The 15021-nt window shown below is 32.6% G+C and overlaps 1 pseudogene; it reads left to right on the forward strand.

The window, feature by feature from the left end:
• Positions 1-782: 782 nt before the first annotated feature.
• On the forward strand, positions 783-12501 carry LOC126553197 (uncharacterized; annotated as a pseudogene).
• Positions 12502-15021: the final 2520 nt, after the last annotated feature.

The raw sequence follows: 15021 nt of genomic DNA on the forward strand, positions 1-15021 counted from the left end.
CCTCCATGCACTTTCCTGATCAACCAATAACTTATGCAGATGCAACTTCCGGCCTATCCTCCAAACCTGCTCCACCTCCCCAAGTTCCATTCACACCCCCTCCAGTCACTGATATAATACTCTAATGACAAGTTTCTTAAGTGAATTAAAAACTCTTATAAATCCATTAATTTTTCTACTTACAAAAGTAATCATCAGTCTATTAGATAAAAAAAATGATTAACTCAGTCACAAATAATTCCCTCTTAATTTTACTATTTAATGCAAATGGTCTCAAAAACCACATACACGAGCTTTTATCTGTTTTGTACAATAGTCGTATTGACATTGCATTGATAACAGAAACCCATTTCACTAAATACTCTAAATTCCATATCCCAGGGTTTCATCTAATAAAAATAAATCATCCAGATAACACGGCGCATGGCGGAGTTGCCTTACTAATTGAAACTTCCTTATTTTTTCAACCTCTTCCTGAATATTTCCATGATTATATTCAATCTTGCTTCATCCAAATTAAATTGAATAACATCCCAATCACTATCGGTGCTCTCTACTCCCCCCTCGTCATAATATTACCAGAGATTTACTTATTGATTTTTTTGGTTCAATTAAAAACAACTTCACTATCGGTGGAGATTATAACGCAAAACATCAAAGCTGGGGCTGTCGTGTTAATAACCCTCGTGGTGTTATATTACATAGCTTTTCCAACGAAAAAAATTTTAATATTCTTTAGCCTCCTGGACCTACTTATTGGCCTACCTCACTCAAAAAAAAACATGATATTCTTGATATTTTTGACGCTAAGTTAGCTAGCAACCTACATTTCTGTACCAAAAACATCCTTGATTTAAATTCTTATAACTCCGCCGTTCTCCTAACTATTTCAGCCACCCCATTATCACGTATTAAGCCACCCAAATTATTCTCAACCCTTACGGATCACATCAAATTTCACGATATAATAAATGAAAATATTAATTTAAGTATTAGGTTAAAATCTAATCTCGATATTGATGAAGCTGTCAATAATTTTACAACTCTAATACAATCGACAGCGTGGTCAGCCATCAAACCTGTTAAAATTGTTAACTCAAACAATGTAATAAACTCTAATTTTGATTACCCTATAATCCCAGAAAAAAATCGTAGTTTAATTGTGGAAAAACGCAGAGCAAGAGCTGGATACCACCTTTCTGGTCTTCCTTCACACAAATCTGCCTACAACAAACTTGCTAATTCTTTGAAAAAAATCCTTAAAAAACCTAAAGCCAATGCTTTCGAGCAAAAATTACACAACCTATCTGTTGCTGACTGTTCTCTTTGGAGAGAAACTAAACAGCTACTAAAATATAAATCTCCCTCAACTCCTCTTAAAAAAGCTGACAATACATTAGCTTTCAGTGACGTAGAAAAAGCAGAAGTATTTCAAACTTATTTATCAAATATCTTTCAACCTCACTCTGATATTCTAGACCCTCAACACATAGTTAATATTAGAAAATATTTAGACTCTCCGTTACCTAATGGACCTCCCGTGAAATACACCACACCAAACGAAGTCAAAAATATAATTCAAAAACATTCGAATAAAAAAATCTGTCGGTTTTGAACTAATAACAGCTAAGGTTGCAAAATGTCTACCTAAAAAAGCAATAGTCCTTTTGACTTATATATATAATGCAATATTCCGTCTATCGTATTTCCCTTTAACGTGGAAATTTTCACAAATTGTCATGTTTGCATAGCCAAACAAACCCCAAGACTCTCCAGACTCATATAGACCTATAAGCCTATATCATGCGTATTAGTTACACTATTGAAAGTCAGCTATGATTTTATTAATTGTTTATAAATAATATTCTTTTTTATGTACCAACAAATTTATTAAAATAAAAAATAAAAATTATAATTTAGCCACTAATAAAACTTAAAAGTGTTCTCTTCAATGATAATACTTTAAATGCTTGCTTTATAAAGTTTATCCATTTTTAGTGCTATAATATTACGGATTTATATACAGAGTCCAAATTGAAAGAATGGGGATTCTCGACAGAAATCATTGAAGTTTTTAAAGGTACTTACTATAATTAAAAGCTTAATTTAAATTAGGCATAAAAAGTTCCATTATTTTAATATAATACCTATTCAAATACCTAATAAATTGTACATTATTTTATTTAGATGAAGAAATAAATGAAATGGCATTATTAAGTTTAACTGAAACTATGATCACACAATTATTTCCCAAGATTGGTCAACGCTCAATATTTTTAAAAAAACTTGGAGAATTAAAAGATGTAAAAATATGAACTCCTAAAGTAGTTTTTTGTTTTATACATTCAGAAAAGAGGGGGGAATAGTGAAAAGATTGTTTTTGGTTTACCTGATAAATTTATTTTTAGGAAATAATGTAATGTATCTTGTATTTTATTATACAACCCTTCTAATATTGTAGAATTTAAATGTTCAAAAAATTGAATTACAACCAAAACACCCTCCAACTGATTGGGAAAATTTGGAATTTGAAGTAACAGATATAGATAATAAATTATTACCATTTGACGGCAATGTTATTGAGGAGGAAATTTCATTAAATGACAGTGCATTAGTATCTTCAAACACGAGTATTATTAAAAAATATAATGAATATTCTTCAGGTAAAATTTATTTCATACATTTTGATATTTAAATAACTATCTGATTTCTAAATTATAAATTATTATAACTTAGAATTCACAAATTATTAGCCTAGGATTAACATATATTACTATTTAGCTACTAATACAAAATTATTACAAAAATGACTTAAAATTAGGTACCTACATATTCATTATATTTTAATTTACTCATAAATATAAATAATAAATCTACCATTTGCATAATAATTCTAAAATGTATTATATTAAAAATCTAAATTACCAAATTATAGTTGAGTATATAAATTGAATTAAATTAATAGTTTTATCCAAAAATTGAACTGTATTTATATTTTTAAAATGTACAAAAAAAAATACAATTTTACATTATTAAACAGAATTATATGTAATAGCATTGATTATAAATACTATAGATTGCTCACTGGCTTGTTTTTCGGCGGCGTACAATAAAACTCTCGGTAGATGGCGATAAGAACCAACATTACTAATAAAGTCGTATTTTATCTAGCCGCCGCGGCCGTAATTATAATCGAGTGCGGTACGGGGATAAACTGGTTTTTATCGTCTGTTATCCACCGTTCCGAGTTTCCGACATAATTATATTTCTCATTCGGAATGATCGAGTGCAGTGCTGGAGAAAACAGGCAAGGACGTACATTACGGGCCTACATTTATATTATAATAAAATTCTGACCAAATTATATTGTATAGGTATAGATTTTTTTTTACAGAAAAAATTGTGAAATTTTAAACAATATTTACATTCACAATTTTAAATTACACAAACAATTTTATTCTCAATTGCATTTATATAAATTTGTGTAATTTAACTTTTCAATCGATTTAAACTTAAGACAATAGGAATTAAGAAGTATACTTGCATTTTCCACGGTATCATAGGAATTAAAATACTTGCCTTATCGGAATTTATTGTATCTTATTATTATTGTATCGATTAATGTTTGATGCGTGTCTAAGTACTTATCACTCTTAGGCACACATTTTAAGATGTAAAAACTGAATATTACAAAAAGCCGGGATATTAACAAAATATAAAAATGTAAACGCCCTGTCAATTAGTTTAAATTTCTATGCTTTTTATAGATATATTATATCAACAATTATAATAATAATATATTGAAAATCAGAAAAATAAAATATTAATTAATATTAAAAAAAGAATATATTGTTGTAATATATCTTCAGACTACAATACAATGCGCTTAATTAAAAGTAAATATGTGCATATATATATTGTAAGTATTATATAAATAAAAAAAAGATAGTAATAATAATATGGTATACTACTTATTTTGAAAAATTCTTAATTTATCAGCAGTTTGTAAACTGAGTTTATTAGTACTGTTAGCATTCATCCATTTACACTCCATATATATTTTAGTTCGGAAAAGCAGTTCAATTATGTACGTAAAATGAATTGGACACCATGTATTAGGAGATAACTTCTTCTTAATTTTTGGTTCTGCTATGTCTTTGAGTTTTTTCAATAATTCTTTTTGTGCTTTGATTTGAGGGAAAAATTCTGTAAATACATCTAAACACACTTTTGTTATTTGAGTCATTACTTTTGACGGCATTTTTAAGCCTTGTGTAGGACCGATAAAGTCAAATGATTTATTGGTTAATAATATTTGATGATTGTCTCGGTGTAATTGTTCGTTCGAAATTAGTAGTAAGCCACAGTCTTCACATTTATACTTATCCAGACATTTTTTCGCTAAATACCCGGCAAAGTATGTAGTAGCACACGTCTCCAATGTTGGTTTTGATGATGGCGAAAAAGAAATATTATATTCACATGTTTCAGAATCCTCGGAGTCTGCAGTGTCAAGTAATTTATCAAATTGCTCTTCACTTGTATTAGATTCAATTTCTTTTTCTATCTGAACATCTTTTAAGACATCCATTGTCATAAATTCAGCATCATCTGGTTCACAATTGTTACAGGTAGTAGCGCATTTCATTAGGCTGAATGAGCAAATATGTCCGAAACAGCAACGGAACGTACGAGCTGTTGGGTTTCTGTTATACCTATTGATTGAATAAGAAATAAATATTATGTTAATTATTATAAAATATTTAAGACACCTACTTATAATTAAAACTGAGATTTACATACTTTTTCTGATTGAAAATAATATTTTTTGATTAAATAAGTAAGCACATTAAATACGTTTCATACTTTCATGGTGTAAAGAAGTGAAATGGCTCAAAGATAATAAATTTTTTTAGTCCACATTTTAAGGTTTTAACAGCATAATTTATTTTTGATTTTGAGCGTAGCGATCAATGTATTGATTTTACAATGTTGTGTCTGTCATCACGTTTTGGGATAGTAGAAGTGCTTCGATTTTGTTCACCAGCAACTTTTCTGGTAGGAGAGTGAATCTACTTGATACTTTGGGGGTATAAAGGGAAAAACTAATAAAAAGTTAAGGAAAAAAAGGGGATTTTTACGCACAGCCAATTTTCGGAAAAATCGATTTTGTCTTTTTGCGTATAACACAAAAAATAATGAATGTAGATACTTGAAATTTTCACCAAATGTTTATATTCATAATTTTAATATACTACGAAATTTTCAAAATATTTTGCTAATTTTTGAGCTATTTATTTATTTAGGCCTCAGAAGTTTTTGGTAATTTTTTTTTTTTTTTTTTAATGTCGATAAAAATGTTTTTACTCCATCAAAAAACTTGAAAATTTAATACAAAGTTTTTCATATATTGAAAGTGAAAAAAAAAGTTGAGCGTACACACATTATAAAATCAATACATTCATTGCTTCGCTCAGAATCTAAAATGTAATTAAAGAAAAATTTTAATTTTTACGCAAAAACAGGTTTTGCCAAAATTGAACTGTAACTCCATTACACTGACCCACTCGACAACTACTATATAGTAGAGAGGTACCCACCTTTTTTCATATACGTTTAACTTGTATGCATTTTTCAATTTTATTACACCCTGCATATATTTAGATGTTATGCCCTTTAATTTTATTTTTTAAATATAATGTACAATATTTACATACCCATTTTTTTGCCGAATAATTGAGAATAAGTTCTCCAATGCATCTTGCGTCAATCTATTAGTCATTATAAAAAAATCTTTATCTGGTCGAAAATTGAGCAAAATTTTTTTTTTCTGACTCGTAAAGTTCAAGTATCGCTGTAATAGTCCAGACTACTCCAGAAAAACATGGTGTGGAATACTTGTTGGTTGTTATTACAGATTTTGATGGCGTTTTTAAATTCCGAACGAGCTTTGCTTAAATTTTTGAAAATAGAAGGATTTTGTTCACTCATTGACGTCTGTTGAAATTGGGATCGTAAAGGTTCTTGCTATTGCACGAGTCAAACATATTATTTACCATTTCAATAAACATGGCCGTGTCGATTGCAGTATTAGATTTCAATTCCCCTGTAGTAATACACGTTCTTATCGCTGCTGATACAGATTTGCTTAGGAGTTGAATGGCCAATTTACAACACATTTTCTGAAAAGGATTCGGAGCTAGGTGTGCTGGTGTAATTTTGCACATGGCGCGCGCAGAGTTCTTTTTATCAATTTTGTATGCTTTATATACATCTTTAAGAGAAATAATTTTATCTCCAATTTGAAAATTTCCATTCAGTAAATTATTTCGTATACTTTTTACAAGATGTGGCATGTCATATAGCAAAAATAGTTTTTGTTCACAAATTGTAGTATAAGGTTTATCTTCTGTACCACCAAGTAAACTAAATGTTCGACGATTTTGTGTACCTTGGTCACATACTATACTTGTTGGTACTAACCCGGCATTAATAATATGTTTCACCGATTCTTTTACAATCAAAACCAAATCATTACCTTTTATGCCACTACCGGTAAAAAAAAAAACTTAAAGGGAATTTTCAGTTTTTGTATAAACCTCTAACCATAATCACTAAGGCATGAGTACCAATTTTATCTGTACGTCCATTGGTCCTAAATCCTCAATACCTTCAATGAGATCTAAGAATTTGTTATATTCAACGGCTTTCATAATAGATACTTCATCCAACATAATAACACATTTTTTTTTCATACAAAGACATATCAGATATCTTTAATTGTATTTGTTCTAAGTACGGGACAGAAAATCCGGGTTGAAAATTAATTGTGTTCAACCATCGGCGCACAGTACTCTCTCCGGGTAGGTTAATTCCGTTTCTTCTCATATATTTGTACGTGGATGGTGATTTATAATATAAAGATAAAGAGATTTTTTTTTCCGAATTTGACCATGGCTTGCGTTTTTTGTGCAAAATTTGCATAGACATCAAGGCTTTTGAATTTGCCGATGGAAATGGTGTTACTTTAAAAAACGTATTAATATTTATCGGCTTACTTTTAATGTTTGAATTTGATTTTTTCAATGAGCGTATAACAGCACGATTACGTTTCAATTCTTTTCTCATTTTTAGTATCATTTCATTAAGTCTCGTATTTTTTTTTGCTAATATTTTAGGACAATGTGTTTCAGGGTTATTTTTTAAAGATGATTTTAGAAGGCTTGGTAGATTTATTAATTGAGATACCCATGATTTTGTTGGAGAAACAGGAGTAGTTGGACTATTGTCAAATAGAACTGAAGGGCTTATTAGAGGTTTATTTGCACGGCCTAAAGTACGCATTGGTTTCAAAACATTATGTTCAGATTGTGTAGGTGTACAAATATTTTGAATATAACCGTCTGAAAAAATAATTATAATTTATTTTTTAACTCAGTTATGTTCAGCTTTGCTATATATACATATATTGCACTAATATGCTGAATATATTGTGTCAACTTTTTAAGACTTATAAAATATAATTGTTTTTAACATAGTTTATTTATATTAGAAGAAAAAACTATCCCGATTTGAAACTTTTATACATTAAATTTATTTTTAATTTTTCTATGTAAATTTATTACCTCTAAGAACAATTTTATCCGTATTATATTTTACATACCTTCAATTATTTTTCCATTTTTTTGTAGCTTTGTAGGAGTCGCATTCAGCACTTCATTTACGAGTTCATCTAAAATGCGTAAGAAAATATTAAAATATTAAACAAATATTTTATTTTAATTCTATATTTCCATACAATAGGATAACTAAAAACATAAAAAGTATTTGATGATCACTTGAATACATTGGCCAAAATATAAGTCAAAAAATATTTTATTTCTTTAAAAAAGTTGTATTTAAGAAGTTTTTTTAATAAGCAATAAGCATTTGAATTAAAATTATTGACGAAACTTTTTAATAAAATAAAATATTAATATAAAAATGTCACTATGTGAGTAAAATACTTAAATTAAAACAAGATAACTAAAATCATTATTCTTTGTTAAAATATCTAATTTGGAAATTAAGTGTCTATAAAAAAACTGTGTAAATATATTTTTTTTAATTATTGGTTAAAATATGAGATACTTATGAGAAAAATTGTTTTAAATTTTCAATCCTAATTTTAATTTTTAACTACAAAATAATTTGCACAATTTGAACTTTAAATGCTTATAAACAAATGTTTTGCGTATGTATCTTTAGTATATTTAATTTAATAATGTTATATAATGCGTACCTTCAATGAAGTCTGTATTGGAAACATTCCATGTCCAAGATTTTGGTGAATTTGCAAGTCTTGTTTGAATGTTTTCATCAACTTTTATTGAAATAAAAAATATAATAATATTAATTTATTATAAAAAGAAAACAGTAAATTTATCATAATCCAAAATTTACCTTTAAGATCATAGTAGAGTTTCGGCACCGCATTAGCATTAAGCCGCGATTTAGGGTCAATTGGGTTACTATATTGGTTTAGTTCAAAATGTTCCGAACAAATAAACCTATTTTTTAACTGTTTCGGACTTATTGTATCTAATTTGATGTTTCCTAAAAAAAAAAAAAATAAGTACAAAATTGCTTACTCACAGAATTACGTAAGTGATTTAACTATGTATGTATATAATCTGATATCATTGATTTTAATAAATAATATCATAAGTCATAATATGTATACCATATAATAAAGATTTTGTTTGAATTTTAAATATACGAGTACAGAGTAAGCACATTATTTACAACGAAATCAAAATTTTAATTTAATATAATATAATTAATTATTTACTAAGTATAAATTTATAAGAAACCAAGTGTTATTACATTGGATAATCAGGTGCAGAGTTATGGCAATTATATTTTAAAAAATATTAATGAATTCAATAGCCCCCCTATTCATATTTACACATTGCCTTCTAATGAAACTGTTGTGAGGTTGAAAAATTATTTTTATTTTGTAATACATTTTTATTTTTATGTAATATACCTAATTTTTGAAATTTTATACATATAATTAATTTTTACTAATTGTATTTTAGATTCTGAACGGAAAAAAAAGGTGTCCCGTAAAGTAGAAATATACCAAATATTGTATGTAGGTACTTACCGGAATGAATAATCCATTTTTTAGATATTTCGGTTTTAGTTGGAAACGCGTGAAACTTTTTATGAGACGTTCTCTGAATATTTTTGCAGTTAAAATAAGAACATTTTCTTCCAGACATTTTTCCCGATGTAACAGATCGTACAACAATCAATGTTTAAAGAAAGATAAATTGAATAAGTGACAACTGTTAACCAGGACTAACCAGAACTTCAACTAATATAATTTGGACGTTATAAGTTCACAAATAAAATTGAGATTGATAACATAAAATCACAAGGCTGAAAAATAGCCGCTAAATATGGATAGAAAAATATTGAATATATTTAAATATAGATTCAAGTATATCCTTACGAGTTACGACGGTTTGTCATACACAATTGTCAATTACTAAAATAGAACAATAACATTTATCAAATAACAATAATATTGCATCAGTTACCATTGTTATTATATTATTAAAATTAAAATATAACTTTGTTGCTCTATACAAAATTAAATAAGGTACTTGAGGGTTAGGCTATTATGAGATTTTAATTTTAATTTTTTAAAGGCAACGGGGGTGGTCTATTTTAGTATTTTTTACGTCCTTTCTATTGTATACCTATATTATAATATTAACATAAATTCAAATACTATTAATTATTATATCATTTATAGTATTTGCTAAATTCATAAGACATAATAGATCCGTATTCAGTGTTTATAGAATATAGTTATTCGGTTAGATTAATCTCTACTCTATAAGTTTGCCTCCCGTTGCCGGTTGGCTGTTGGGTCTCGTCGTCTCGACTTTTAGTGTCTCGACTCTCAGGTGAATGGTGAATCGTGAATGCGGTCGCAAGTCGCAACTCGCAAGTCGCAGTGTGCGTCGCCGCCGCCAAGACTACTAGCGATTACAACGTTGCCGACCACAACTAACTAAGCGCCCGCAGCGCAGTGTATCGACGCCGTCAAAATAGCACGCCGCCGAAAAACAAGCCAGTGAGCAATCTATAGTATTTATTATCAATGGTAATAGTTATTTTTACCTATTAAATTAATACCAAATTTTTTTACCATTATATGACTAAAAGCTTTAGTAACTCTTGTTACACTAATATACCTTAATATTTTGAACTTAACATATTATGTATTAATTATTAGTAACGACATTGACCACAAACATAAAATATTTATTGGAACAATATCATGATGGGAAGTGTGTTTTAAGTTTCTATGGTTCATGTGGTTATTTAAATCAATTAATGAGAAATAAATTATCATCAGTAAAAATTAAAGATCGTATACAAAAGACAATAACACTTGACAAGGTTCAATTAATGGAATTAGCAAAAGGTATTATATATTTGAAATTTCAAATTACTTTGAAAGGTAGTATATGGTATTATATAAGATATCTTTCATATTGTTCTATATATTATACATCATTTTTTTTTAATTATGTTGTTATAAACTGTCTTGAAGTGAAAAAGGATCGTTGAAAAAAGTTGTAGTGAAATAATCCATATAAAACATTTTTTAAAAAAAAAACCTTTTGCTACCTTGATGGTTATTGTTAATGCTAAGAACTTTTATTAAAACAATCTATATATTATCTAATTTTTTTAAGAACTATTAATTTTGTTTTATTTTTTTTTTAATAAGGCATTGAAGAGTTGTTCCCAACTGAAAGTTGGTAAACTTATTTTATTCCTTATTTGAAAGTAGGGGACACAATTACTCCAAATAGAAGCAAACTATATGACAAATATTGTCATTTAAAAAAAGAAATGAAAAGAATTACTCCAAATAAAAAAAGAAACCATTCTGAGACAGTTGAAAATAATACTAATTTTGTCGAACATGGTAGTTTTTTATTTTAAACATAAGTATTAACACAATATTAATATTTTATGTAATTTATGTCATAGATTTTGAAGATTCTATAAATTGGTTAAAAAATAATATTTAACCAGAAACTACATTAGGTAAACTTTGGAAAGAAACATCAAATTTTAGGTTTAACCAGTCCTTAAATAACAAAACTTTTTCCAGGTCTGACTAAACCCATTGGTTATTTACTGGCAAGTGTTAAAATTTTAAAATAGTTTAGGTAAATTTATTTTATTACCTATCTTAGTTTCTTATCTATTTTAGATTGAAATAGATTTTATTCAGTTGTTTCCTACAAAGGAAATGGGATTTCTCAATAAATTTGAATGTTTTAAAGAACATTTAAAAAAAATGTTGAAAATTAAAAAACTTTGTTTTGGCTCTCAAGAGGAATTATTATTACAACAGCTTTTCACACCAGTTAAACTAGGCTAGTTATTAATAATAATTGTATTAACAATAATTGTCAATGTTAAATTTATAATTTATTTTGATCTTATTTGATTATTTGATTAGGTGATGATGATATAGCTGCATTTAATATACTGCCACATTTATTTCAACCTGTGTCCACTGTGATTAAAAAAATAAATGGTTCATCGTCAACACGTATAAACCACAAACCTTCAAAATTAAAACAGGAAGCTGTATTTATTGTTAACATAACTGTCGTATATTGTAGACAGTCGTCCAAAAATTATTACTTAATATGTATAAAAGAATATTTTAAAATAAAACACGGGAGAGGCCGGTAAAGCAAAATGTGCTGAGGCAACAAGAAAATTTCGTATATAAGACCGCCGTACGCACAGGCAAGGGGGTCCCGCTGTCGCTGAGTGAGTCGGCGAGAGCGTAGGTACGACGATCGTACGTGTGAAGCGACGATTGTAGTACGGGCTAAACGAAATAGTATTTTTGATTGTTTATTTTGTGTTTTTTTTTAAAGGTTAATAAAAAGTGTTTCCGACCAGAACAACCCGAATTGAATATCATTTAAGTCTTCCTTGCGTTCTTACCTTTATATAGGAAATAGTGCCAGGATATACGTACCACGGGTATATGTAATCTTCGAGTCTTTTCCACCATAAAAGAGCGTAGAATCGACAAGCGCACACCATCGTACCTCGTTAGTTAACAGTGCCATTCTAATTTATTTTAGAGAGTGTCGTTAACTAAAGAGTACGAAGGTAAGGCGTAGTTGATTTACCGCAAAACCATCGTACCTCACAAGTTGACAGTGCCATTCTAATTTATTTTAGAGTGTCATTAACTAGCGAATACGAGGGTAAGACGTACCTAGTTGGTTATACCGTGTATACTGAAATACGGGTATACCACATAACTGTTAGTATAATTATTGATTAAGTTTATTAAATATTAATTAAATTATCATTATTGTTTAGAACGTCAATGAACTAAAATCGCTAAATTCCACAAAAATTGAAAGAGCCTTTTCACTCGGATTAACTGTGCAACTGTAGGTGTCTCGACGAGGGTATATCAAACACAACACGTTTGATGGTATATGATGGCACTTTATTATAACAATTTACAATATTAAATATATAATAGGTATATAACGTTCGGCGACCGTAGATCAGACTAAACTGCCGACCGATCCCACGGCCGGACCGGTCGCGGGTCGCGCTCTCGCGAACTTGGATAAGCAGTCGTAGTCATTGCGATAACGACCGCGACATACTCCCCCCCAAGTCCGCGAGGGCCGATGGTACCACATTGGTTAGTGTCCCAGCGTGGTACCGGTCTTGGTCACCGCTCCACCGCGGCCAGTTGCTGCTCATGGCTGTCAACCACTGGCTGCTGGGTCGGTGGCTGTATCGCGGGTCCCTGGGCTTGCGGCTGCACCGCTGGTTGATGAAACCGGCCTTGCCCATCCCGGACGTCATGGCGTTGGTACGCCGATGCCGCTCGGCTGGGTGGTGCTCTTCCCGGAGGCCCTGCCCGGGTCCTGGTGGCTACCGGCTGCAGGGTACTAGCCCGCGTGGACCGACGATCTCCGCGAACCCCCTCTCGAACAGGGCCCACGCCCTCGGGTTGGCCCGGATCGGGCCAAATGACGCGGTGGCCGACCAACCGCTCACCGCGTCCTCCGGCCCATCCCCGGAAAGCCTCCTGGCTTCCCACAGTAGCTGCCCGGCCATGGCCCGCAGCTTTTCCACGTGGGTGGCAATCATGCCACGGAATGGCCGGTTGTTGTGGTTCGGTGGCGGGATGTTGGAGCTTTCTGCCATCTGAAATAAGGTATGATTAATTAGTGTTCTCTGACGGTCCTACAGCTCGCTTCATCGCTGAGACATGTAACTTAGTGGGGTGTTTACCCTCCGTCAAGAACACTCCGGTTCCTAGTGGTTTACCCAACTTAACCGAACCTAACCATTTCGGGGCGAATCCCGCGTGAAAACGCTTCTCCGCACTTGACTGCGGATGCCCTTTGTAGTATACCCAATCCCCAACCGACAGATTGCTTCTTCCCAAGGATTCTGGGGGCATTAGGGCCGGCAACCACCTGGTCACCCCCATCTACCACAGGAGCATCATCAAGTTCTACCGGAGAATCTTCGATTTCTACCGGAGGGTTCCGCACTGCTCTGGACAACTCCTGACCATTTTTGCCCGAGTCCGGAGATCCTTCGGCCAGCTCGAGCTGCCAATATCCAGGGGCCTTGATCTCCCGATCAAACATCAATTTGACCGGTGATTGTCCGGTGTTTCGGTTTTCTCTGTTTCTTACGGAGAATAACACGTGTGGCAGATAAGGCTCGTAACCTTTTCTTCAACTCTTGATTCTGCCTTTCTACCGGGTTGGCACGTGGGTAGTATATTGGAGTCGTCCAACCTTCCACTGCCCACTTCTTGAGTGCCTCTACCATTGCCTTGGACATGAACTGCGGGCCATTATCTGACAATAATGCCCTCGGGTATCCGAACCGTGGAAGCAACTCCCGTTCGAATGTATCTACAATCGATTTGGTCGTCGCCTTTCCTAAGGGGTAGGCCTCTACTCAGCGACTGTAACAGTCCGTTACTACCAAAATCGTCGTCTTACCCCGCTGCGTCCGTGGTTACGGACCCATAAGATCGATGCTCAGCACCTCCCAATGTTGACGTGGGACTCTGGTGCACATCCAATCTTCAGGTTTGCGATTTAGTGGTTTTACCCGTGCACAGACGTCGCATGCCCGTACGTAATTACGCACTGCTTCACGCATACAGGCCCAAAAGAAACGATTCTTTATGCTTCGGTACGTTTCTTTCCACCGTGGGTGATTCGCTGTATTGTGGTCGTGAAACCTTTTCAGCAGAATTTGGGCCTTGTCAGCTGGGATGACCACCCCCTCTTCTCCATTCGCAATGGATCGAGGGTGGCGGTGCAACACCTTGTCCCGCATGACGTACAACTTCGGCAGACGCCCGAACCTTGCACTGTCTTCGGAAAGTTTGGCAACTATCTCCCGTATGTTTGGGTCGTTCTGTTGCCACTCTTGGACGTCGTGCAATGTGACGTTTCCATCATCCTTCTTCGGCTGGATCACCGAAGACTCCGGAAGTTTTTAAGGACACTCCAGGCCGAATCACAGGGGGGTCGTGGATATTATTCTCCAACGATTCTTTGTCCACTGTATTCGGTCCCGCCGGACAATGGGATAGCGCGTCAGTTGCTTTATTTTCTACCCCGGGCACGTGCCGGATTTCGAAATCGAAAGCCCCGAGTTGTAACGCCCAGTGCGTTAGTTTGCTGTTGGTACAGCGATTTTGTTATAACCATCGGAGTGCCGCGTTATCTGTAAATAACATAAACTTCCAGACTCAAGATACGACTTGAACCTGTCAACCGCCCAAACTATGGCAAGACATTCGCGTTCGATTGCCGAGTATCTTCCCTGAGCTGGATTGAGTTTTTTGCTGGCGTAGGATATGATTTTCCTATCACCACTCTCCACACGCTAAAAGAGCACGGCGGCACCAACTCCGACTTCGCT

The sequence above is a fragment of the Aphis gossypii genome, unplaced genomic scaffold (assembly GCF_020184175.1).
Source record: "Aphis gossypii isolate Hap1 unplaced genomic scaffold, ASM2018417v2 Contig00096, whole genome shotgun sequence".
In the NCBI taxonomy this organism is placed as follows: Eukaryota; Metazoa; Arthropoda; class Insecta; order Hemiptera; family Aphididae; genus Aphis; species Aphis gossypii.